The 24,081-nt window shown below is 44.8% G+C and overlaps 1 long non-coding RNA gene across 1 annotated transcript; it reads left to right on the plus strand.

Annotated features, from left to right (window-relative positions):
• Positions 1 to 479: 479 nt before the first annotated feature.
• Positions 480 to 19,505, plus strand: LOC147691869 (uncharacterized). The gene is made up of 2 exons (XR_015299795.1): positions 480 to 765; positions 19,172 to 19,505. It is a non-coding gene; the product is annotated as an uncharacterized LOC147691869 (long non-coding RNA).
• The last annotated feature ends 4,576 nt before the right edge of the window (positions 19,506 to 24,081 follow it).

The following is a 24,081-nucleotide window of genomic DNA, read 5'->3' on the forward strand; positions in this document are numbered from 1 at the left end:
TTTTTACTACCTCATGTATTTTTGGTAGCTCACATTTTTACTACCTCATGTATTTTGTTTGCTCAGAAGTGTCACTATTACCTTGTCTACCTCATGTATTTTTGGTTGCTCACAATTTTTACTACCTCATGTATTTTTGTTTGCTCACAATGATCACTTTACCGTATGTAACGTAACGTATGCTTTTGCAATCTGCTGTTCGTGTAATGTTCTCAGTTTGTATCATTTCTGTTCCTATTGTAAAGCGCTCTGACGCCTTCGGGTAAAGTCCGCGCTATATAAAACTGCATAAATAAATAAATAAATAAACATGCCCTTGTTCTCAGTGAAACCCAGGAGGAGCAATGGGTATGTCCAGGTGTCTGCCCCCTAAATCACTGGATCATACGATGCAATCTGCACCTCATCGAAGAGGCCATATGCTATGCTGATAACAGTATCTCTTCTCTTTAAAAGAAACGTCTGAACGCCTCACCCTCCTCTTCGTTGGGAGCGATACAATGTTATGTCGTATGCTGAAGCTGATTACAGCGCGGCTGTTCCCGTTCTAAGATGGCCACCAGCTGCCTCGGGGCGCACGTTAATTTCCGCAAGCTGCGTCCCCTTCACTTCCGGTCGTTTGCCCTTCTGCCGAAGCACGTAGCTGACACCATGTCCTCCGCTGTGACTCGTTTTGTGGCTCCTTTCCTGAAGGGAAGCAGAGTGGTCGTGCCTCAACGGGCTGGTATCACCTCCAAGCCCGCCAAGGGCAACGTGTCTGGTATGGTAAGTATGCTTCATCTGACCCCCGACCTTCTGTCCCGCCAGCGGCAACCGAATGGTCTGGGCCTGCCACTCTGAGCTTTACGCCCAGTTTCCAAAAGTAAAGGAGGCAGTCCCCAATTTGCTCCTCGATTTTAGTGGAGGGGCGCGCGCATCCCTTTATTGCGGCGACTCATTTCTCGTTGCTTCTATAGCGGTTTGTGCACGTCAAACCTTCTGCAGTCACGTTAGTTCCATAGTCTTGTATACGGTTGGCTTTTTAGGATCGCGTTTCACAAGAGAATTCTGTTCTATTGATTTTATTATTCTATGTACAGTAGTTGGGAGTTTTATAGCTGCCAAGGTTTCAGATTTGTATGTGTGACTTTCACAATTCCAGTGTAATTATGAGTGGCACTTTCTGGCGAGTAAAATCAAGTATTTAAGGCGAGGGAAACATAAGTATCAGACATTAACCCCATTTGAGCATTGAGATCGCATGAATCATGCTGTGTGTGTTACCCAAGACCATTCATTAAAGGGCGGGGGCCATTTAGTAAATGATATAACAATAGGTATCAACTTCCAAGCAGACCTCATCAAAGAAAGAAAATTCAGGAATGCTTCTTGGTGGTGGCTATTAGGGGTGCAGAAGAGGCCTGCTGCTTTCCCTTCAGAGGATGCCCCTTTAAGAGAGAGAGAGAGAACAATCTCTCAGCCAGGCAGCCGTTCTAAGGGATTAGGCGGCATTAGTTAATGTCTTTGCGTTTATCTGTCTGCAGAGATAGTCTTGTTTTGACAGTTGTAGTCAGTTTATTTGCATTATTTTCAAGTTATTTGAGAGCATCAGCGAAGCCGAGAAAAGCCTGGAGAATGTGGTTTGAATTCTTATGATCTATTGAACTTGTTTTAAATCAAGTCATGTCTCACTTGGGTATCGGAGGGGTTCTTTCATGGGGAAGGTTTCCCTTTTTTATGTTAAAAATAAAAGCAATGGCATAATTCCATTACAATCCTTAAAATTATTACTCTTTCCTTGAATAGCATTTTGCATTTAATTCTGAAATTGCAAATGCAACACTTCCTTTTATGGTTGTGCTGGGGCAATGATAGACATGTATTTGCAGTGCTTTGTGTGTGTGTGCATGCGCTATGGGATTGTGCACCTAAGGTGTTTGTTAAAACGCAGTGGCTGTAATGTAACCTCCAAAGTAATATATCCGCCCAGTACATTCCAGTGGCAAGGACTCCCGGGCCGCATTTCAATGTCAGGAGATGCTTGTCACAAGTGCCTGATCCCTAAAGTACTCTGAGACGACTCTGGCTTCACCCCACCTTAAATGTGCCTTGCAGCCCATGGAAAAAATGCTTTCTATTTGTTGAAATGCAAACAGGCGATGCATCAGCAAGCACATTCCACCAACCTTCCTTTCGACTCGCTGCTTGGTTCTTAAGCTGAGAGTAAGCTACTCCTGAAGAACAGAACCCCGCATTTCCCAGCCTGAAGGAAATCCTTTCTATCTCGCCAACTTCACTTGAAGTGCGACTTGCTGCGCTGCAATGGCAGTGACGTCAGTCCGTCTCTATTCCTCTCTAAAACATTGAATTTGCAAACCTGGGGGTCGTTTGTTTCTGTTGTAAATGAAAGCAGAGGCGGCACACCAGCGTCGTGAAGATCAGGGTAGTTTATTTAGTCAGTCAGTAGAAAACCCGACCATCGTGCACAAGATCTAACGGGCAACTGTCAACCGTTAGATGGAACACAGGACATGTCACAGAGCGGAGCAGCGCGAGCACAGCGCGTGACACACGTCATGACACAAGGCAAAAGGATGAATATAACACATCTCCTTTTCTTAAACAGAGAAAGGAAATGACACAGCAATAGAAATAGGTCGAAAGCTCACAGTAACTTTTTTCGAAGAAAAGCTGGTACACCAGAAAAACAAAGCATAATTGAACACATTACTTGCTCTTGGAAAGCAGAAGAAAATGAAACAAGGCATTCAACCCCACATTCTCCCTTAAACAGACAAAGTTACACATAGTCCTTCAAATAAGCAGGAACAACCCTGCAGCGAAGAGGTCTGCCAGCTCTATCAGCAACCACATCCTTAGAAGTTTGAGCTGAAGGAACAGACCTAAGCTTTCTTTGGTAAAGTGCTACCCTGCGGAGGTTCCACGTTTGGCCATTTTGTAGCTTGACATAGTTGCCAATCACGGACTTCACCTGGTAGGGTCCCCTAAATTTATTGAACATCTTCAGGTTACCCCCAGGTTTGACTTTTACCAGGTCCCCTTCAGCTATTTTGGAAAGAACAGCTTTGCCCCTGGAGTCACCTCCCACACCCTTTCCCTTTTCATGTAGCCAAGTGGGAATGAGTTTAGTGCCTGGCACCCTCCCCCTCATGAGCTCAAAAGGTGTGGCAGACATGCTGCTATGAACAGTGGTACGGTATGCCCACAGCATTTCTTTGATCTCCTTCTGCACAGGGCGACCTGACGCTAAAGCGAGCTGCATGGTACCCTTAACAAGCCTATTTACTCGCTCACAAAGTCCATTCCCTTGTGGGTTGTAGAGCGATGTACGCAAGTGTTTCAATCCAAGGAAAACAAAATACTCCTCCATGATGGCAGAGGTAAGTTGCGTACCATTATCAGTTAACACCATTGAAGGAATGCCCTCACGTCGGAATATCTCATCAAGAACCTTGATAGTGGACTCTGCAGTAATGCTTTTCATGAAAGCAACCTCAACCCACCTAGAGGTTGAATCAACCACAACCAAGGCGAATTTTTCAACATCCACCAGATCATGAAAAGGACCAATGAAATCAATGCAGATCTTCTGCCATACACCATCATCTGCAATAATCTTTCCCACACCATCTTTACTAGCACAAACCTGTAGTCTCTTTTCAGACTCCTTGCACAGCTGGCATTGTTCAACCCAAGCCTTCACCTGTGCATCTACACCGGGCCACCAAAAATTAGCCTTGACACGTTTGCCAGTGAGGGTTTGGCCAAGATGGCCCTCATGCGCCAGTGCAATGATACGGGGTCTAAGGGACGCTGGAGGTATATATTTCTCACCTCGCACAAGGATATGCTCACCCTGTAAAGAAATTTCATCCTGTAACTGAACGTAAGGCCTAAGATCTGGTGAGACAGTACTCTGCCTTGATACCCCTTCCCTGCACATTTTAACTAAGCCAATCATGACAGAATCTTTCCCCATTTCCTCAATCCACTCCCTCCTAGATATGGAGCTGGGTAAATCACCTTCCAAATCATCCAAAAACGCAACTACATTTTCAGTCACTAACTCTTTGGGTGGTTCTTTGGTGTCAGGTAATCTAGAAAGACAGTCTGCAACGCTGTTGCACCAACCAGGCAAATATTCCACACTACAAGTGAACTCTTGTACACAAACAGCAAGTCTCGCTAATCTCCCAGAGCAGTTCCTAATCCCCCCAGGGGCCAAGACCTTTAATAGGGGCTTATGGTCAGTCCTGAGTGTGAAGGTGATTCCCCACAGGTACACCCTGAAATACCGAGTTGCCCACGCGGCAGCGAGAGCTTCACGCTCTATGACCGAGTAGTTCCTTTCGGTCTCAGTCAGAGACCGTGACGCAAACGCAATAGTGTTCTGTTTGCCACCCCCTTTCTGTGTTAAGACCGCACCAATCCCGAAAGAACTTGCGTCAACAGTGAGGATGGTGTGATAAGACTGCACAAAACTTGACAGAATATTGGCATCTAAAATGTTCTGTTTGATTAAAAGGAAAGCATTCCTCTGATCCACTCCCCAAATGAAACCTTTCCCTTTCCGCATGATAATACGCAAAGGTTCAACCTTTTCCGCAAAATTCTTTACGAATTTCGCATAGTATTCAACCATGCCCATGAAGGATCTTAATTTGTCTTTGTCATCGGGTTCCGAAACATTACAGATTGCACTCACAAGGTCTTTTTTGGGTTGTATACCAAGACCAGATACATGGTACCCTAAATAGTCCACTTCTTTAACAGCAAAAACACACTTTTCTCTGCGTAATGTTAAGCCAGCCTTTGAGAGAGCAGAGAGAACTTTGTCCAGAATAGCATCATGGTCACCCACATCCGAACCATGAATCAGGATGTCGTCCTGGAAAAATACTACCCTTTCAATGTCTTTTAATACATCCGTAATGATTCTTTGAAAAGCACTTGCTGCAGAACAGAGGCCAAAAGGAAGTCTTTTAAATTGGTAAGTACCCTCCGGAGTGATAAATGATGTGAATTGCTTAGAGTCCGGATGAAGCTTTACCTGGTGGTATGCACTGCGAAGGTCTAACTTGGAAAACACTCTTCCTCCGCCCAAACTCAGAACAATTTCGTTTATGTTCGGAAGCGGAAAGCTATCCATTATCACCGCTTTGTTGAGGCTTCGCAGGTCCACACAGAAGCGCAAAGATTTGTCCGGTTTTTGTGTAATCACAACTGGACTCAACCACTGTGTGGCCTCTACAGGCTCAATTATGTCATCCTCTAATAGCTGCTTGATGATTTTATTGACCTCATCTCTTGCAGAAAGAGGTATCTTCCTTGCAGTGTGTTTCACAGGTGCTACATCTCTTTTAGTTTTAATGACATGCAGATAACCAATAGCTTCCCCCAACTTCTCATTGAAGATACACTCATGCTTTTTAAGAATAGCTTCTAAATTTCCATGGACTGTAACACAAGTATTTTCAACATCAATACACATCACAGGTGGATCAGCTCTCGGGTTCACTCTAATGTTAAGTTTATACTGATGTAACCACCCTAAAATGGCAGGGCCGTGTGGGGACACATAAACCTTCCCTTGAGTGACCCTCCCTTTAAACTTTATGTTTGCCTCAAAATACCCAAGGACACCAATGCTCACACCCTGGTAACCCCTTAGTGTGATGTCAGATTTGACTAAAGTAGAAGCAGAATAAGATGAATTGTACAAAATCTTAGAGATGATTGTGTAAAGTGATCCGGTATCCACCATTAAATTGATAATGACACCATTCACTTCAAAATCTGCCTTAGGCCGAGATAAAACAACATCCTCTTCTGACTGCATGTTGCCAGCAGACGTAATCATCATAACTTCTGCTTCATCATCAGTGGCTTCACCCTCAACCAAAGCAACTTTTTTTATACCCACTGTCCTACACATTCGTGCATAATGCCCTTTCTTTCCACATTTTAAGCAATCCCTAGTCAAAGCTGTACAATTTTTGGAATCAGCTAAGTGAAAAGGGCTTCCACACCTATTACAAGATCGTGTGGCTGGTCTAAACTTGCTAGTCCCACTTTTATTAAACGAGGATGCAAGTTTCCCCCCCTTGTTTGTTTGTCTCCCTTGTATTAAAGCTATGCTCTCTGAAGTATCTGCCTGTAGGCTTGCAACCTCTTGATAACTAGTGTGTCCCAGTTGTATTCTCTTAAGTTCCTTCATGCACCGATCGCTTTCCTCAGCAACTTTTGCAATGGTAATTGCCTCAGTAAGGGTGGGGTTTTTGGCTGCCCACAACTTCTCCTGTGTCTTCTTACTAAAACACTGTACAATTAATTGGTCGCGGATCATCTCATCCTGTATGTTCCCAAATTGACATTTCATAGAAAGTTCCCTCAGCCTGGAAACAAATTCATCAATAGTTTCACTTTCTTTCTGAGGAGCAGTGTAAAACTTATGCCTGCGCATTACAACATTTTCTTGTTTAGCAAACCTAGTGTAAAGTCTAAATAAAGCATCTTTATAAACATCATCAATGTCAAGAGGCGGATCTGGCAAATATTTAAACACCCTTTGACCCTCTTTGCCTAAAGCACCCAGTAATAAGGCTTTCTTCCTGATGGCAGAAAATTTTGTACCATCTAAGGCTATTATATAGTTCTCAAATGCCTCACACCAGTCATCCCATTCCATTGAAGGTTCACCAGGGGCACTCAGGAAGGGAACAGGCACTTGAATGGCATTGCTCACATTCATAGTGAATACCCAGGAATGACGCGATAACAATAACTTAAACAGCCAAAATTTAAACAGTTTGCAAAGTTCGCAATGTCTTATTTCAAAGTGTGTGTGTCACTGACATTTGAGTAACACACTGTACAGAAGTCAATTATAAGTGAGTGTGTCACTGTAGACCAACGACAGTAGACTTTGTTGGCAAAACGTCTTAAAGACAACGTGACACACCAAAGCGAACTTGCAAGGAAGTGAGTGTGTCACTGCAGAAAGAATAGCGGTGGTATCTTTTCCTTTTAAACCGCTTTTCCCTAGGCTGCGCGTTTCCCTTTTAAGGCACTCTGCCTTGCGAGCAGTGGGGCTCACTAGTATCGCCTTTCCTTCAGAGATAATTTCCCTTTTAAAGCCAATGGCAGCAAGGGGCGCTGTTGCTTGCGTCGACGGGTTAAGAAACCACAGTCAGCACTCCGTCGCGCTTGGAGGAAGGAGTCTTAAGTTCACTTCCCTTCACGGTGAGCGAGTTTGTAACGTACCTTCTATCGAGGCTTACTGTCAAACCGCTTTCTTCTTTAAACAATTCCTCCGGTCGGGTTTTCTCTCTCACATCGTCTCTTCTGGGAAACGCTTCTCCTCACATTACGCTCCGCCTTGAGCAGTCGCTTGTCGCCAAAATGTTGTAAATGAAAGCAGAGGCGGCACACCAGCGTCGTGAAGATCAGGGTAGTTTATTTAGTCAGTCAGTAGAAAACCCGACCATCGTGCACAAGATCTAACGGGCAACTGTCAACCGTTAGATGGAACACAGGACATGTCACAGAGCGGAGCAGCGCGAGCACAGCGCGTGACACACGTCATGACACAAGGCAAAAGGATGAATATAACAGTTTCGTTAACTTTATTTCGGTCAAGGACCATAAAAGTGCAATAAAATATGTACAGGCACAGAAATAAAATCATAGGTACATAGAAATGTAAAAAGTTATTAAACGTTAGTTATCAAAAATGAGAAAAGATGAGAAGCAATTGACCATTATTTCTTAATAATAAAAACAGTTCTCCGCCACATTTCAAGTAAAAATCGTGAGACAGCAAAAACAATGGGAGGGGCGGTGTCGTAGGTTAAAACTCTGCAAGCTTGTACACATTGTCTGAAACCCAGGTTTTTGCACAATGGAATAATCCAGCATGTCCGAATTTCGCTATATGCCGGACAGAAAAAGAAGATATGTACAATGTCTTCCCTACAGTAATTACAAGCAGGGCAGTTGGCCTCCATCGATTTTGCCCATCTGGATGTCAATGCCTCAATCGGTATAGAGCCGTGCCTCAGTTGGATGTAAAGTTTTCTTGCAAGTGGAGGCTGCACTAGGTCCAGGAACACCTCCGTCCTGGATTCGGCTTTCATCAGTAGGAACTCAGTAGACAGCCTGCCCAAGGAAGTCGAGCAATATAGTATTTTGAGGTTATGTGACCTTACGACCGCCACTAGTACAGACCGTTGCATCCTCGTGCAGCTGTCCTCTGGTGTGTCCCATAGTTGGGGTAGACCAATTTGGTAGAGGAGAGCCTTTACATGTGCCAACCAGGGTATGTTCTTATTCTTTAGCTGCCCCCAAATTGTAATGAACTCTGCTCTAAAGGATACGAGCTCCGGCACAGACCAGAGCCTTCTCCAGTAGAGCAGAGGTCGTGCAGCTACCAATTCTTTAATGGGTTCCAAACCCAGATCCAGGCGTAGTGGTACGAGGGGCGTGCTTTGGGGAAGGGCAACCAGATGTCGCATGAAGGTCTGTTCAACCTTCAGTAAGTTGCATACGTTTGTGTGTCCCCAAAGTTCTGCAGCATACAAAGCTGCAGACCTGACCTGTGTTTTATATATCTCAAAGGCAGGGGTAACTGGTTTAAAAGTTGAGGCTCTGTGAAATCTGCCTATGCCTCCCATAATCTGTGCAAGTCTCAGGGAAGATTTAGAGACTTGGTGGTTCCATGCAAAGTGCTCAGTCAACGTGACCCCCAGGTATATAAAAGTCTTGACTCACTCTAGTGGAGTTCCATTCAGTGTGGGATTTGGGTGAGTGTGCCTCGGGGGGGGTTGAAAATCATAAACTTGGTTTTCTCCAAGTTGACCTCCAATCCCCGAGAGGCACAAAAGGAGACAAACTCGTCCAGGACCCGCTGGATGCCCGATGATGTGTGCGACAACAACAAAGTGTCGTCCGCGAACATCAGAGCGGGCACCCTACCAGTGGCCAGGCGCGGAGCATCGTTATCCCTAACACGATTACGTTTATCTATCAGACCATTGACATACTGGCTGAAAAGAGTAGGGGCCAGTACGCAACCCTGGCGTACGCCCCGGGTGACAGGGAAGCGAGCTGATAATTCCCCGTTCCTCCCACACCTCACCTGTGCGTAATTCCCAGTGTGAAGTCTGATTAGGGCATCTAGTAAGTAGGGGGGGAGACCAAGTTCGTCCAACACTGTCCAGAGCCTCTCCCTAGGGACCAGATCGAATGCGGCCCACAGGTCCACAAAAACAAGGTAGAGGCTGCCACCCTCTACTCTTGCAGTTTTCCAGTATAGGACCTGGAGCCGGAAGATCTGGTCCAAGGTCGAGACCCCTGATCTAAATCCGGCTTGGAGGGCTGTCAAAGTTTTTTATTCTCCTCCACCCAGCCCAATAATCTATCGAGTAGGATTCGGCCCATCACCTGGGGGTCAAATTCACTGCATCTGCTTCTCAAACTGAGATTGATGAGTCACACAGAGGAGGGGGTGGGCATCACTGCCAGCGCCCGTCATGATGATTTGCCACAACACTTAGCGGACTAGGTACATTGGTGAGAGTGTGCACACATCTGTTAATACACAGCATGTTTGGATATACACAAGCACGTCGGGCTGCAGCCTCCCACAACAAGTTAACTCCTACTGCAGGATGTGACGTACAGTCCCTGCGGCGCCTCATAATTGCGATACATTCATTGTAGCATTAAGCAGCCTAGCTGCAGAGCGAGCCGTGCACAAAGCCTGTGGAAGCATTGCACGCCATCGTGTGTGCTGCTACTCCAGTTTAATTTAGGTAGCAGTGCGGTGATGTGGGACACTACACTAAAATGTCAAACACCTGATGCGTGGTACTTGGCAGCACTGGGGTTTTAAGCCCATGCTTGTAACATGCATCTAGGAATGCAAAGCAACTGATTAAAAATACAAGATTGGCTTTACTAGTCCAATTGGGGTTTTGTTGGCGTATATATGTGGACGTAAACTACAGCACGTCACAGCTGCATGAAGGTACCCTTGATGTGTGATCGCTTGGAATCCCCTTATGCACCCAATTTCACCTGTGCACTAAATTGAGTGAACAGGGTTCCTGACCCCAAAAAATGGGGTAATAGAAGTAGGATCACAATGCAATACAATACATTTGTAAAGCACAGCTACCCTAAAAAGGTGTCCTGCCGCTAACAGGAGGAGGTTCCACATCGTTCAAATACAGAAACCTACTCAGGAAAGGGTTATTTCAGCATCAAAAAGAGACAATTTAAGCATATTTCTAAAACCATTTCAGAAGGGCAGTTTTTCAATGCCAGTGGTAGTGCATTCCACAGTTTAGCTGTCAGATAGGAAAAGGACCGACCACCTTTTCTTGATCTAGTAATACGAGGAATTTGAAACAGCTTGAGGTAGTTGGATCGAAGGGATCTTACATGGGAGGATAGTTTGAAACGGCGTCTCAGGTACAGGAGCCCCCTCAAGTGAAAAAGCTTGAAAGCGAAGGTGAGGGCCTTGAACTGGATCCTACTTTTAATAAGTAGCCAGTATAGCTAAGGCAAGTGATTTGAGATCGATTGCCAGGGAGGAAGTTTAAGGATCAGTCGGGCTGCAGCGTTTTCATAGACTGAAGACGCTGAATAAGATCGGAAGGAAGCCCCAGTTATAGACTGTTGTAGTAGTCTGGTTTAGAAGTAATCAAGGCGTGAACAATGGTTTTCTGCTGTTCTACTGTAATGAAATACATCATACATCTCAACGATCTCAGTCAAGAAACAGGAAGTAGACAGCAATTTTTATTTGAGATTCAAAGGTAAGTTCAGCATCAAATTAAACCCCTATATTCCTAACCTCAGGGGAGGGGCATGGGGGGCTACCAATGTCAAATGGAGATTGGAATCCGGTCTAAGTTTAGTGCCAAAGAAAAGCATCTCAGTCGTATCCAAGTATAAGTTCAAGAAGTTGGTATTTATTCTAAGATAGCACTGAGACAGGATTTAAGAGCTCGGAGATGAAGGGGCATTTTCATGAAATGCCAATAATAGCTGAGTATCGTCAGCGTAAGAAACATAAACAAGCATTGGCATAGCCAATAGGTCTTGCCTTTGGGGCTTTATAAGTGTTTAACCATGCAGCAGTTAATGTTGTTGCACCAAGGATATTGTGCTGCATAATAACTAAATACTTATAAGGTCCCAAAAGCGAGACCTATTGGCTATGCCAATGCTTGCTTTAACTTGGCATGGGGAGGAGGTTAAGTGATTTGCCTAGAATATCATAGGATGTTGAGGTGACACTGGGACTCAAACCTGATTCCTCAATTCTAAGGCAGCTCTGGCTCTCACGCCACATCCTGTGCAGGGGATTGACAAATGTACTCGACCGCTCGCAAATGCGCTTGAATTTCTTCAATGGCGAGCCAGTTTTCAGGCCTACTTGACCGGCCTGGCGAGTGAAATCTGCAGCTGCAGTGCCAGGTGCCAATTTGTGGGTCAAGTCTAATTGATGTTAGGTCGAGTAGAAAAGTCTACTTACTCGACCTGCACGTCAAGTAAGATTTTTTAGCTTTTTCGAGCCCTGCTGTAGCAAGGAACAGGTATTTTGTGTCCATATGGGTGCAGAGAGGAGTGAAGTCTGGCCATCCGGGGAAGCGCATGCAAGTGGAAGCCGCCTGCGCCAATGGAGTCATACTGTCCCTCACACAATATGGACACAACATTTTTTGATGATTCAAAACCATGAGTTATAAATAGGTGATCAAGAGGGTCTGTGCATATGTAACACGAGCTGATGCTTTGCAAAACATAAAGTGCCAACATCAATATTGTAAGACCTCTCACCAGCATGTGCGCTGCACAATCAGCCCTATCGACCCTCACTCTCTCTAAGCACTGACCGAGTAACCCACTTGTATAACGCCACAAAACGGGGCAAGCGCCCGAGGCCTCTGTACTACAAAGGTGCACACGCATGTTACTGTGTCACACTGTGACAATGAAACCTAGATTTTCAAATGTGCAACAAGACCAGAAGCTCCTACTTCCTGCTAGTATGTAATGCATTACCTCCCCTTAATTTATACAAGTACAAATTCCCGCGAGTCTATTCACACCAAGCCAGATACCAAATATTAAATCGTGTGGTTTATGCAAGAGAGATGGATGTGGTTATCATAAGCTTGCATGATGGTCCAGGACGTTACTCTTTCTGCCAACGTAGCCGCCAGCCTTCATGCTTCGGAAGTCGGTAAATTCAGTGCCGTTAAATGATGCAATAGTTGCATCTGTTGGTTACAGTGCTTAGAAATGACAGAAGCATATTATGAAGCGCTGTATAAAACAAGCGCGCAAAAGACCGTGAAAGCGATCACGATCGCGTGTACGCACTCTGTGGTCCGGTAGGGATGGAGCGAGGCACGCTGCATTGGAGGCGCGCGCTTGTGTGCGTAATTGCAAGCTGGTGGCCAAGCCTTTGGTAGCACTTTTAAAACCGCTCACAAAATGTCTCGCAAACAGCGCATGCGCTGACTTAGCGAGACCTAAAAAGGGTGGGACGGAGAGCCGAGCCCTGTGGAACGCTGCAGTTTAATGGCCTTGCTGCAGACGTAAATTGTGGAAGAAAGACCACTTGAATGCAATTGTTGAGAAAGGGCTTAAGCCAGGATAGGGCACCGTCCTTGATGCCCATGGCTTCCAGTCCCTTAAGCAATATAGCATGAGAGACCGTGTTGAATGCTGCCGAGAGAGCCAGCTGCATTAACATACGGGTACGTTTTGGTCAAGGTTGCTTTGTATATATATTTAGAGACCTCCAGAAGAGCACTCTCAGTACTGGAACCATGACGAAAACCCTGATTGTGAGTCATAGTAGGTTTTGTTCTAGAAAACGAGTTAGATGTCTATTAACATTTATTTTTCTGCCATCTTTGCCATAGTAGGCAAAAGAGAGATGGGCCTACAATTGCAAAAATAATTTGAGTTAGCAGAAGGCTGGATTTGCTATTAACTCACCCACATAGTGTAACAATCTGAAGATTGTAAGACAACTAAATATTACAGGAATTAGTAGTTTATTGAGGTTAGTGTTTAATTACTCTTGTATATATTAAAACTACACTATTAATACACAACCAGTAGCAATGATGGTATAGCGCTTAGACTATTGTGAGAAGAGCCCAACATATGAAACACCACCTCATGCTTCAAGACCGAGCCAGCAACACACAACATGACGCATAGCCCTCCTGCTAAGAGTACATCATTATGGTCCAGTTTGAGTCCCTGATGTAGGTGATCTGTTTGTTGCACTTCATTAATTCTGGTCTTTGGGGTATCAAATTTCATTAAGTGTGAGAACTGGCACCTAAACAAGTCACTCCACTCCATAATTTAAAGGGGATAACTAGCAGATTTTGCCAGTACCCCACAACCCCCTCCAGCGCCTTTTCCTGCCTCCACCACTCCGTACCTGTGCTCCTGCCTCCACCACTCCGTACCTGTGCTCCTGCCTCCACCACTCCGTACCTGTGCTCCTGCCACATTCTCCTCCTTGCGCCACAGTAGCACTGCCCCTCCCAGGACCTACTTAGCTGCTGCTGTGCTCCAAAGGCAAGCTAGACTACGCCCTGACGATGCCTAGTGTTCGGAACCCTGATCCGATCACTCCCCAGCAATACTCTGCAGTGTTTATCTGATCGTTCGATCCGGGACTCCTTTCCTCCAGCACCACACACCACAGTAGGAGCTTTCACCTGCACCAACTCTCAGTTCTGCAGCCTCCCACCCACGCACCTCATGCAAGCGCTATGAACTCCCCCTATCAAACTCCATTGGCCACAGCATATTCAGTCACTCGCATGCATGCTACTCAACACATGATTTTTCAGCAAACACCAGTCCAAAATATGGAACCTGCTGATCAGTGACTCACCGGATGTCCTCTTCCTCACTAAAACCTGGCTCCACTCCGGAACCTGACATCGCTGCAGCAACCTCAGCAGGCTACAAGATTCCCGACAGGACCACACCCACAAGCCAGGAGGAGGATTCTCAGTCATCTAAAAGGAATCCATCAGTTGCTCGACATCCACAGAGAACACCACCCTGTTCATGGAACATCTGCACTCAAGCTGCATATCTCCGGAAAATTCAACCTGAAGTGAACCCTTGCCAACCGACCTCCCCAGACTGCTGACCATCTTCAAGAACCTCATCATCGACTTCATTGCCGACTCAACATTGACTCAGGAGCCTATATACTCAGCAGCGGCCACCACATCCACCTAGAAGACAGAACCAGCCCTTGCACCACAGCACTAATTGAAAGCTTGGGCAACATTGAGTTACCCAGCTCGTCTTGGGACCAACACACATCACATGAAACACACACCCCCATCTTCACCACAAGTATCAGCATCATATACAAATCCACCTTGCTGCTTACAAGGTCAGACCACTCCCATAATCCACCTCCGCTTAAACAGACCGCAAGTCAGTGCTCCCAGCAGTGCCTGTCAACCAAGCTGCAGCTGGTGAAAAGTTTCAGAAGCAGATTGGATCAGCGCCCTCAGCACGGATCAACATGACCCCACAGACCACCTGAATAAGGGCATCACCAACTTCAAAAAATGGATTAAGAACCTAAAAGACAAAGAAGATGCAACAAGCAGGCCAGCTGGTACACAGAGGACCTTTGAGGCACCAAACACCACTGTAAACAGAAAGTGGAGAGCCAGCTGCGAAACCACTGATGAAACCACTTACAAGGTGCACTCAGACGCTACCACCAGCATCTAAGAGACACCAAGAAAAGAACGCCAGCTGATTGCATTGAAGGAAGCCCCAACAGCTACAAGAAGATCTTCTTGATCGTCAAGGACTTATCCACATCCTCCGCCTCCATCGCCAATCTTGCCACCTCTCATGAACTCTGCGATGACTTATCAAACATCTAACAGCAAAAAAACAAACATCTGCATCAACTTTGCATACCAAGTTGACCCTAGCAAACTATTCGTACCTACCCATCACCAACCAAGACAGCAACCTGACCGAACGGACAACTCTTCATCAGAGACGACATACCGAGAACTTGCAAACCATCCACTCTGGGTGGGGGTGTTTCTTATAAAACTATATAGTGTATAAACAACCTGTGGAAAGTAAGTTTCAGTAAACATATTTGTAATTTGCACATCCCCAAGTAAAGTGTACTGATTTGTTTTCATCCTGTCATATTTTTTTTACAGAATTACAAAACTAGGACTTTCATAACTACTATAACTTATTTGGAAATGTTTGTACAGTTCACTTTTTACTTATCTAAATGTCTTAGAATAAAACATGACATCCTACAGCCTTTCATTTCACACTTTTTGTACAGTATGTCAGTTAGTTCACCTCACAAAATCCTCAAAGTTTGCAGTCGGAGAAAGAAAAGTAATTGTAGATGTAAACTGACTTTTGACCTCTCTCTGAACACAGCATACATGTGCAAGATAAAAACAAGATTTAAAGGCACCTTTAGTGCTCCTCTTTCTGAGTGAACAGAACACCTGTTTGTGAGCTCGCCAGAAGGGGCAAGTAGGCCTTAAATATAGCTCGCCCTGATAAAATATAACTCGCCATAGCAAGTGGGCAGGTAGATTTGTGTTGACTGGTCGTGTTCAGCATCCTCAGCCCACTTTACATTCTGGAACTTCGGAGCCCATACGAATAAAGGGATGTTGAGGCTAGGGGAATACAATTTGTAATGTGAGAAGTGTAATTAGCCCCTTCCGTGCTCATGACGAGCTGAGCTCGTCATGAGTTGTGCCGCTCTCATGCTCATGACGAGCTCAGCTCGTCATGTAACGCGGCTTTTTGAAAAAAGCCGCACAGCGCAAAAATAACCGCCGCACGCATGTGGTTAGGAAAAGCCCTATCTGGCTGAAGGCAATTCACCACATGGTGGAGACTTGCACCAGCGACCTTGCACAAGATCTTGGCGCTAGCAGATGAAGAGGTCTGATTTGATTTGATGATTTATAAAGTGCAGCAGTCACCCGAGGGCATCAAGGCGCTAGAGATCAGCTGTCAATACCCAGGAATCTAGAACAGGCCAAAAGCTTACTCTAGATGCTAGACTGTGAAAAGCCAGGTTTTAAGAGACTTTCTAAAGGGGAGCAGAAGGGGGATGGATCTAAGAGCAAGGGGCAGGGAGCAGAAGGGGAATGGATCTAAGAGCAAGGGGCAGGGAGTTCCAGAGCTTATTAGCTGCCGCTGAGAATGCTCGGTCTCCCCACTTTTTCTTCTTAGTTCTTGGTACAACCAGCTGCATTTGAAGCGAGGAGCGCAATGGTCTAATAGAAGAATGCCACTTAGACATAGTCTTCAACCTAGACGGATAGGAAGCATGCAACGATTTATGGACCGTACAGGGGGTTGGAAGCTAATTTGTTGTTGAATGGAGAACCAGTGCAGGACCTCCAGTCCCTCCCTGGCAGATTGTTTCCTAGGAATGTCCAAAATGAGCCTTGCCAATGCATTCTGCATTACCTGGAGTTTGTACTGCAAGTTCTTATTAGCGGCCAGGTATAATGCATTACAATTATCCAGTCTGTACAATACCAAGGCCTATGCAACCTGGATCCGCGCTGGTCGTTGGAAAAAAGGAAAGATTTTTTTAACATCCTTATAAGCAAGGAGCATGTTGAGACTGTGCGATTCATTTGGACATTAAAGTTTAGTTCAGCATCCAACAGGACTCCAAGGTTCTTAGCCTTTCCACTCTGGGTAGGGCAGCATTCCAGGGACTGAGGCCAGCAATTTCTATTCCACTTGGATGACCCTGATCTGAATATCATCACTTCGGTTTTATCCTCATTAAGCTTCAAAAAGTTAGTCGACATCCATTCTGCCACTCTGGTCATGCATCCCAGAATATTTTATGACAACACGCTTGTCTCTTTAGGGATAGTAACCATATTGTGTGTGTCATCTGCATATGACACCACCTCCAATCCAAATGAGTGGATCACCGATGCTAGGGGTGCCACATACAGATTAAAAAGAGTGGGACTCAGAGAGGATCCCTGCGGAACTCCACAGGGTAGAACATAGGAGTCTGAATGGAAAGATTCTAAGTTCATCCTTTGGGATCTCCCAGTCAGGAATGAGAACAGGAGGGGGCTAGTTCTTGATGCGAGATCCCAAGACTTCGTAATCTGTCCAGCAGCAGAGTAGGTGAAATGGTGTCAAATGCTGCTGACAGATCCAAACGGATCAGCACCACCCCGTCCTTTACCCACTGTGCGCCTGATGTAGTCAGTGGCTGGTATTAATGCAGTTTCTGTTCCATGATGCCTCCTAAAACCAAACTGAGAATAATCAAGCCAAGCTTGATGTTCTGCAGTTTCCATGAGCTGCTTTTTGAGATGTATCTCCAGGATATTTGCTGGGACAGGAAGCGGGGAAATGGGACAGTAGTTTTTGCAGCCCCCAGTGTCTAAGTTAGGTTTTTTCAGAATAGGTCTTATAAAGCCTGTTTCCGGGTTTGGGGATAGATTCCAGAATGAATTATATTATTTATTACTTTGCAGAGGGGTTCTGATATAGTATCAGCAGCCATGTGAAGTAATTCAGGTGGACATGCTTCAATAGGCGAGCCCGCATGCGTTCTCAAGAGACTTTGTACAAGGAGTGGCGTTAGGTGAGAAAATTTAGCAAGACCTCTATTCTCACTACCAGCGGAGTATTTTTGAAATGACTGCTGATTGCCGGTGTTTCGGGAAGTGAGTCGAAGCCGGTGTATAGGTCAGTGATTTTAGTTTGAATGAAGGTAGCCAATTGATTACAGAATGTTTGTGATGCTTCTGGTTCTGCTATGGGTTGGGAAGATGAGAGCCGTTGTACCAACTTGAATAACTTTTGTGGTTGTAGAGTTTTCAATTGTGTGAGTGCAGTATATTGATTTTTCTTCCACCAATGAGGTCTATCTAGAGCATATCTAGAGAATAGCTATCACAAATTAGCTTGGGTGTGTGGAACTAGGAAGCATCATTTTATGAACTAAGAAGCCTTTGAGTAAGAGCATTCGCCTTCCATCAACTTAAGATCTATTAAAGGCATTGAGAGGAAGCACGACTGTGGTTCCAGTATGGCGGAAGTGATTTCTCTTTTGCCAATATTCCTACCCATTTTGAATCTGTGATACAGGTGAATGATTTAAAAATGTCATCAATACTTTCCCCAGATCTCATATTCTGTCTGTTCCTGATGTCTCTGCACATCATCGATGATCTGATACAACACCTTCTTGGGTCATTGCAAGGCAGGCAGGCACATAAAAAAAGACCACTCATATCTCGGGTTGGCCTAAACTTCAGCATCCGTTGGATCGGTACTTGTGCCTCGGAGTATTGCACTCTCAGAGATGTCATCTGCAATCTGTTCCTCTCATTATAGGTTCCCCATAAATAGTGAATTTCTCAGTGTCTGATCATCTCACTGCACTTGCACAGGTGCACACAATACCTGGGACCATATTAAAAAAGTGTGCCCTGTCCAGGTCACTTTTAACTGAGTGGGCCAGGTGCAAACTGGGAGAGTGTTCCCTAGTACACCTAGTGAGCTTTCCCAATGCATGTGTGAACCAGCACTTTGAACAGTGCCTTACAGAAAGGTGGTGTCCAGCCAAACGTAGACACATGTGCTACCAGGGCACTTTATATAACACAGCCCCTAGTCTCCGAATGCACTCTCTGACATATGAGCTTTTCGTTTTCTTTTTCTCTGTGATGTTTCCATCAAAATGGCTTCTTGCTCTGTATTCTAACCACCCATGTTGAATTATATATGCACCAACCCTAACCATCCATGTTGAATTATATATGCGCCAACCCCCCCCCCCCCCCCCAATGTTCTAGCTTACACCTACGCTTTCTCCTGATCAATGGCATTAACCCCTCTCTACAAGAGACTGTAGCTCTGTGCGCTCCTTAGCTCACTACCTTTCTTAGTCTGTTTTAGAGGTCTTTCAGTCGGTGGGTTAGGTTCATGATTCCTCTATCAGGATATCTCTCTAGTACGTGGACTTTGATCATGTAGTGATAAGCCCATCTGCCCTTTGGACTCCATGTTATATCTACTCTTTCTGAGTGTATTTTTTTTTTATCTTCTTTCTCAGGATACTGTCATCGGCATATCTGCCTTTGTGCTGGCTTTCTTGCTTCCATCTGGCTGGATCTTGTCTAACCTGGAGAATTACAAGAAGAGAAACTAACCAAGCACATGGAAGCGCTGACATTGAGCATGCTTCACTCCCACAGCTCCTTCACAAGAGCTTACTGCTCTCCAGCGCTCCGGCCTCCTCCGAACTTTTGCTTTATTCATTCCATGATGGATACACTGCTACAAAAGCTCCTGGGACCATGGGTGTGATTTCAGTACATTTGTTTACGAACAATCTGATCCGGCATGAGCTGTAAACAGTCTGTTACATTAAAATCTATTTAAACCTACTTCTTGTTATGGTGTGTTAAGCTGATGTAGATCTTCTCTTCCAAAGGAATTATGTAGCTTAATGCGTGACACATACTTAATGAATACTTTTGTCACTGTTGATTGATGGTCTGTTTGGCTGGTCGTCTGCACACCAACCTATGGAATTCTTTGTTGCACGGTGAACATGTTTTTTCTGTAGTTTTACAACAAAAACACTTTTGATCAAATACTGGTGGAAACTGGAAGCAGCCAACCTATCAATGTCCTTTAAGGCTAACGTTGTGTTGACCCTCACCCGATCCTTGTAAGTAATACACACAACACTTGGTGTTTATGATGATTGGTTATTTATCATGTATAATCAGTACACACGCAAAAACAACGGTTGATGGACAGAATGCAAAACAATGTCATACATTCACCCCAGTACAGAGATCTGGGCCTAAATCCATCGTTTTTGTGCTCACCACACCACCCCAGTTCAGACATGGCCATCTGCAAATCAGCCTTGACCCTGTGCCTCTCTACACCACTGAAATCAAGCTATCCTGGCTGAAGACGGCTGATAGCCAGAAACTGGTCCTAGGATGCTTGATTCCGGTCCAGGAAAGACATGGCTTGGAAGTTCGGGCTGGACTGTTCCCATGAGGCACAGGGTCAAGGCTGATTTGCATATGGCCATGTCTGAACTGGGGTGGTGTGGAGTGCAAAAAACAATGGATTTAGGCCCAGATCTCTGTACTGGGGTAAATGTATGACATTGTTCTGCATTCTGTCCATCAATTGTTGTTTTTTTAATCCGTACACACCTTGTGTATCGGAATAATTTGTAATAATTAGTGTAACCTCTACTTAACATTTATATCTTAATTAACGGTATGCTAATCATGGCATTGGTTGAATGATTTGCACCACCCGTCAGTCATGTCAAGCCATGTACTAACCCTACATACCTCTAAGCTTTTAAGAAGCTCTCAGGCTTGCAGTTGCAAGTCCCAAATTCTTGGGTCTCCTTTTCTCCACAATGATTTTCTGCGGAGAGGGAGTTATTGTGCAGTTTCTTATATTTATCGCTCTGGGAACAGTGCCCCAGTGGCATCTTTGAAAGGCAAGCCATTGCATCAAAACCTGCTACCTTCCACATTAACTCAATACCGACCGAATGGCTTGGCAATGTTTCTCCCTAAAAATAGATTTCTGAACAGCAGAATGCACGTTTCGTCTATACTGCATTTCTGTCGATTTTGTTAGTATGATTCAGGTCAGCTTGCACACTGTTTAGTTATGTCACATTTTAAAATATTTGTTTTCTAAGCCTTTCACATACATGCTCAATAAGAATTCGAGCAGTCCAGCTTGTACAAATGGTCCTCATTTGTATGCGACAGGCACATGTCCTCTGAAAAAAAACAACCACATATGTCAGAGGCTTGTGGTAGAGAATACGCCTGGTGGCTGGATACTTTCCACTGGAACTGTACATGTCTTTTTAGTATATAGATATTTAGAAATATAAATATAACCACTGAAAACCGTGTAGGATTAACCTCAACAGCGCGGGGCAAATTCGTGCGCTGTGCTGAACGTTCCATTGGGCTTATGGGCTCATGACGGAACGGTTCCGTCATGAGCCCAGGCCAACCGACGCTCATGACGGAACCGTTCCATCATGAGCATCGAAGAGATGCTGCAGTTAGGTATTGAAATAAGATCCAAACTAACTTTTGAAAACCAGAACAACTCTGAAATTCGCCAGTTATAGTTTGCTGAGCTTCCTATAACTTGCACTTCCGGCATGCACTGCTCATGCCTCTCCTATTACACCACTCATGGCAAGTTAAATGACATCATTGATAACACCATAGTTATAAAAATCAGTGTTACTGACACGTGTGGGTTGATAGCATGGTAATATTGTTAGCTCTAGAGACCAGTGTAACTGCACTTAACACTTAACACAACATGATGATGCACAATTTACAAATCATTGTTTGGGGGTGGAAGAAGCACTCCATGGTAAAGAATGAGTGCAACTGATGTGGGTTGCAAAGGTGTTTGAAAGTCGGTTGTGGCTTAAAGCCAAATCCATCTGTGCTCAAACTTTAAATAAAATGACCGTTGTAGTAAATACAGTCCTGTTACACCCGGAAAAGGAAGAAAAGGCCTTGCTGTAGTGATGCAGCACTCTGCCATTTGCTCTGTGGGTCCTGCGGGAGTACCAGGGCACCAATAGAACTACAACAAATGAAATGCAATAAAATTGAAGCTGACATCTGATTGCCCGCTTGGGGTACACTAATAAAAATAAGCCCAAAGCCTCTCGAAAAAGCCTCAAGTGAATTACCTAAACACCATATTGGTATTTTAGAGAGGCAGAGTGGTGTAGTCACAATCCATCATAGACTCCAAGAAAACTACAGCAGGATGCACTGCCCACACCATCCACCGGCAATAGCACTGGTGCAGCTTCGCAGGGTCATTATTATTGTCACTCCTTCGAAATTTGCAGCAGCACAACCATTTAGGCCTAAAAAAAGAATTGTAGAGTGGCAATTTTTCTGACTTGAAGATGGTCAAAAAAATGTACACAGAAGGTTACATGCACTTTGTATAGTCAGGAACTTCATAGAGGTAAAACTGGCCAGCATTCTGTGGAAGAGGAGTCAAGCAGCAGAAGGGGAATAGACTGCGCCAGAGGAAGTGTATCAACACTAAGCGGAGGATTAGATGCACCATTTTACAAAATATTGTAGAACCTGCCTATAAGTTGCTGCCAAGTTAAAAAGAAATGTGGAACAATAAACAAAAATTATCTGGATGTAAAACTGAGTTCAATGTCCTGTGCACACACTGGTTATGATGGATGCTTGCAGAGTTTGGTGCATGGTCTGGCCGCAAGCCAGGCCTTGTGTCCATCCTCCCAGTAGACATGACCATGTACAGTGGGGTCACCTAGTACAGGCCTCGAAAAATCCTAGAAATGTTACCAGTCCTCGGGTCTAGTGACTTGAATAATCTACTGAGCTAACCATAATGCTCATGGCCCATATACTGGCCTCAAATTGTGTCATCCGACCTAGACAAATACTTTATTTCAAAGAGTTGTTTTTTTCTTCATTATCGCATGTGAGCGCTCATTCAATTATGTGAGTGCAGCATGTATGCTGTACATTTTTTTTTTTTGAGGGGGGGGGGTTTGAATTAATAGACTAACTGATTTCTTCATTCGTAATTAGAATCCAGCCCACATATATGGTTCACATGACTCCTAACCTGCTTCTTAGTTCACTAATAGCATTATCATCAGGACGGAGGCAGGAATGTGTCTCAGTCCAGGTTTTAGCTTACAACAAAATAGAGACAGGCTAGCCATCCATCGATACCAATAATGTACATCTGGATTGCAAAAGTGAGAAACGGTTTCCGCTATGGGATGGTACCCTTGTGTGAAATAATACAGTTGTATGAAATAACACTCAGCCATGTCTCAAAATTGAACAACCATTTTACCTGATATACCCCCCCACCCCAACAAACGTAAGTGAGGACAGTAGTAAGTGATGCAGCATGAGACAATTGAGATAGGAACACAGCTCGAGTACGGAGCAGGGAACATAATGTCACCGGGAGGAATGGTGATGGTCGGCAATGCTAAATTTGTAAGAGCTGGAGCGCCACTGTGCATGTAGGACATGTATACAGTGGTAGACCTTTTGAAAGGAATTTGTAAGTATCTCTAAATGTCAGCAATTCTCTCCATAGTGACAGACTGCCGTAGCCTGGTGTGCCACTGAGACATCAATGGTACTTCCTTCTTCCATGCGGCGGTCAGTTAAATAGTAGCCGCCTCAAGGCACAGCCATCGTATCACTCGGTCACCAGATATTTGATGCTTGAGGGTTTTGTCTTGCAATTCCAACAGGGCAATCCCAGAGGAGGTCGGGAGCAGGTACCCCAGGATGTCTTTAATTTGGGCCAGAATTTCCATCCAGAATGGGCAGATGATTGGGCAGTCCCACCATATGTGATGGAAGTTCCCAAGCAACCCTCACTGCTTCTTGCAGACATCAGATGTGGTCGGAAAGATTTTTTTCAGTTCGGTAGGGTAAAGGTACCAGTCAAAGTATTTTGTAGTGCACCTCTCGCATACTCATAGAATGGTTCGTTGAATCTGGGGATAACTTCAGAGTGTGCCATTTCACCTCCGGAATTGTCTCTCCGAGTGTCTGCTCCCAAAAGGCGATGTGGGGCTGCAGGGTGATAATAGTAGGGAGTAGAGAAAGGAGATACTATCTTCAACCCCCATTCGTCTAGCAAACTATTCAATAGGGGTGAGGCCCCTTGTGGCCGCTATCCTGCTGTCTGAATGGAGTATCCATTGTTTCCGTTGTGTGTAGCAAATTAGCGTTCGAGTTTGGAAGATTATAGTCTCGCTGGCAATTCTCAAAGGTGAGGATGTCCCAACCGTGAAATAGGTCAGCAATGGTTAGGCAATCCCCCTCCCTCAATAGGTCATAGGGGCCTGTTGAAGCGCTGGCATGAAGTCCGGGTTATAATGAATCTGGGTAAAAGAGTGAAAAGTAGTCCATTCAG

This window comes from Lissotriton vulgaris, chromosome 9, assembly GCF_964263255.1.
Source record: "Lissotriton vulgaris chromosome 9, aLisVul1.2, whole genome shotgun sequence".
Taxonomy (NCBI): Eukaryota; Metazoa; Chordata; class Amphibia; order Caudata; family Salamandridae; genus Lissotriton; species Lissotriton vulgaris.